Source organism: Pseudophryne corroboree, chromosome 6, assembly GCF_028390025.1.
Source record: "Pseudophryne corroboree isolate aPseCor3 chromosome 6, aPseCor3.hap2, whole genome shotgun sequence".
Taxonomy (NCBI): Eukaryota; Metazoa; Chordata; class Amphibia; order Anura; family Myobatrachidae; genus Pseudophryne; species Pseudophryne corroboree.
This window is the reverse complement of record NC_086449.1, coordinates 114,715,470-114,719,013: the sequence shown is the minus strand read 5'-3', so window position 1 is coordinate 114,719,013 and position 3,544 is coordinate 114,715,470. Positions and strand designations below refer to the sequence as shown.

The window sequence follows — 3,544 nt, the reverse complement described above, 5'->3', positions numbered from 1 at the left end:
AAGGATGGAGAAGGTTAATATATGAATCCATTGTTTTCTTGGTCACCATTTTGTATTGTTTACTAACTTGTGTTTTTTTGGGTGTACTTTTGCAAACAGAGGTGCCACAGACCAGCAGCGGAGTCGCGTCAGGGATTGGTCCCTACTTCAGGCCGGATCTGTTACAGGAAGAGTTGGATGACGAGGTGGATGTGCAGCAGCCCGCAGTTTCTACATCCCTGTGTAATTAGATAAAAAAAACTTTTTTTTTAAATGTAAAAGTTTGTGAACCTTAAAACATATGTAGGAATGTCTTCTAATTTATTGCTACTTTTCTTTTCAGCTGCACAAATGCAATTGGTGACAGACGTTCAGCAAGGGCAGGATCCATCAAGGAATCAGAGGGTAAACAACCTGGCAACAGAGATGCAGGATGTTCAGGAGAGTTTTCGGGATGTCGTCAACACCAGACTGGAGGCCATTGAGAAGTCAGTGAAGAAGATGGCCATCAGTATGGTTGAAATGCAAAGGCCATGGCTGACAGCACGGCTGAAATCAGAAAGACCAGGCACGAAGATTACAGGGAGACTGTGGACATCCTTCACATTCTGGTCACATCCAACAAACAGCTGTTGGAGAACACGGCATGCCAGTCACACAGCATTCACAACATGTCGAAGAGCTAGCGACATTCCGCAGCCAGCGCACAGATCATCGCAATGACACTTCAGATGATCTACAACAAACTCCCAGAGCCAGATTATCAACATGCTGGTCAACCACCACATCCGCCACCACAAGCCACACTGACGCCTCCTGCCCTTGCTCCACCACAACCCTGGTATGGACAGTCACAGCAGTACCAAGGGTATACAGGGATGTACCCCATCTACAGGATGCCTCCACCACCAACACCGGCATCAACATTTACACCACCCCCGACCGGGTACTACCAAGGTGCTATGTCTAGACATACATGCGTGGTCATGTATGAGTGTGTGAAAGCTCCTTGTGGTTACATATATGATGGGCCAAAAAGCATTAATCTGATACCACTTTTTTTTTTAAATAAATACACCTTAGGTTAAAAGTTGTGTAACTTGAGCATTCACTTTTGTATAGCTTGAGCATTCACTAGAATTTTTTTTAATTCTTCATAGGGATGGTTGACAAAGGGTCATGGACAGCATTGTTCGTGTTGTGCTTACAAAGGTGAGTAATGCCATGTTCACTATGCACACACTTACACAAACCTTGTCCCGCTTGCACTTGTGGAACCACACAGTCCAGCAAAACCCATTGCCGGACTGTGTGGTTCCACAAGTGCAGGTGTGGCAAAGTGCAGACTACTGACACCACGACTCTTCTACTTTGTCCCGCCTGCACTTGAGGAACCACACAGTCCAGCAAAACCCATTTCTGGACTGTGTGGTTCCACAAGTGCAGGCGTGGTAAAGTGCAGACTACTGACACCACAACTCTTTTACTTTGTCCCGCCTGCACTTGGGGAACCACACAGTCCAGCAAAACCCATTGCTGGACTGTGTGGTTCCACAAGTGCAGGCGTGGCAAAGTGCAGACTACTGACACAACGACTCTTCCACTTTGTCCTGCCTGCACTTGGGGAACCACACAGTCCAGCAAAACCCATTGCTGGACTGTGTGGTTCCACAAATGCAGCCGTGGCAAAGTCCAGACTACTGACACCACGACTTTTACTTTGTCCCGCCTGCACTTGGGGAACCACACAGTCCAGCAAAACCCATTGCTGGACTGTGTGGTTCCACAAGTGCAGGCGTGGCAAAGTGCAGACTACTGACACCACGACTCTTTTACTTTGTCCCGCCTGCACTTGGGGAACCACACAGTCCAGCAAAATCCATTACTGGACTGTGTGGTTCCACAAGTGCAGGCATGGCAAAGTGCAGACTACTGACACAACGACTCTTCTACTTTGGCCCGCCTGCACTTGGGGAACCACACAGTCCAGCAATGGGTTTTAGCTGGGCTGTGTGGTTCCAAAAATGTTCTTGGAAAAGGAATGTGAACGTGACATCATTACAGTGCCCTTTACTGAAGTCTGATTTTCTATTTTTTTTTTTCAGATACAGTCTCTATACAAGAACAAGGAATGTATCAAGAAGAACAAACACTTCTTTTTTGTTTTATTACAATTTATTTTTTATGAACAATATAAAATACAACTGTTTAATTTTCTTCAATAAAATTTTACATTTAGAAGTTTTGTGGTTTTTCTTTAAAATATAGTAAATTTAATTTTCAATAGGGCCTTTAAGGGATGTGGGGGTATTGAAGGTCTTGAGGTAGTCCGGCATGGTAGCGGGGGTGAGGGTCTTAGCTCCACTGTCCACTTTGATGATCAAGGTCATGGAAGAACATTCCAGGGAAAACCTGTGGGAGAGAGGAAAATAGTATTAGTTGCAAGGTACTTCACAGCGTGACAATCCTCCTGAAAAAGAAGAAGAGCAGCTGCAGGCAACAACACACAGGTAACACTGACATCAGGGAGGTTGAGGTCCAGCATCTCACCTGCAGGGTGTCTTTGGTAACAACGCAGTGGTGGGAAGGTCCCCATCACAAGTAGGTCGTCATGGTTGAGGGGGGACTTTAGCATCATTTTACACCGCAGAGGGTACTTGAAGGGCTACTGAGTGAAACCTGTGGAAGAGAAAAATAGTAATAGTTACAAGGTACTTTAAAAGATGACATCCCACCTGAAAAAGAAGAACAGTTGCAGGCAACACACAGGTAACACTGACATCAGGGAGGATGGGGTCCAGTATCTCACCTGCAGGGTGTCTTTGGTAATAACGCAGTGGTGGAAAGGTCCACATAACAAGTAGGCCATCATGGTTGAGGGGGGACTTTAGCACCACTTTACACCGGAGAGGGTACTTTGGCCTTGGGAAGGCTACTCCATGAAAGCCGTGGAAGAGAAAAAGGATTAATTTCAAAGTACCTGAGAGCGTGTCATCCCTCCTGAAAAAGAACAACAGGTAGGAGCAACATTGCACAAACACAGGTTCCACCGACAAGAGGGAGGTTGGGTCCCTACATCGTACCTGAAGGGTCTCTTTGTAACATGGCGGTGGGGGAGGTCCACATCGCAAGTAGGCCATCAACAGGAACAGAAATCTAAAAAGGAATCCGTAAACAGAAATCCAAAAAGGGTCAAACAAACCCAACTGGCAAATCAACAACAGGAACCCATCAACAGGACGCAACTTGGGGATAAAACTGTCAACAGGACAAAACTCTGGAATAAAAAAAATATATAAAAGACACATTAATTTAATTAAAAATATGAAACACTGATTTTACATGAAAATACAAATATTACAAGTATACTCACAGGCTGAGGAAAAAAATGTCTGGATTAACTGACTTCTAGCTTCATCTCCTTCATCCATACCCACAGGTGGAGCAGAAGAACGGTTCCCTTTGTGGAAAGCCCTGCAACGAATAGTCACCGGCAAACGGTTTGCGACACAAATGCGTAGAATACAACATGCATTAACTATGCCGCAAACCTTCGCCGGTGAGT

At 45.3% G+C, this 3,544-nt stretch overlaps 1 long non-coding RNA gene across 1 annotated transcript; it reads left to right on the top strand.

The window, feature by feature from the left end:
* The first annotated feature begins 329 nt into the window (after positions 1 to 329).
* LOC134934930 (uncharacterized) lies at positions 330 to 2,156 on the top strand. The gene is made up of 3 exons (XR_010179846.1): positions 330 to 936; positions 1,140 to 1,191; positions 2,085 to 2,156. It is a non-coding gene; the product is annotated as an uncharacterized LOC134934930 (long non-coding RNA).
* The last annotated feature ends 1,388 nt before the right edge of the window (positions 2,157 to 3,544 follow it).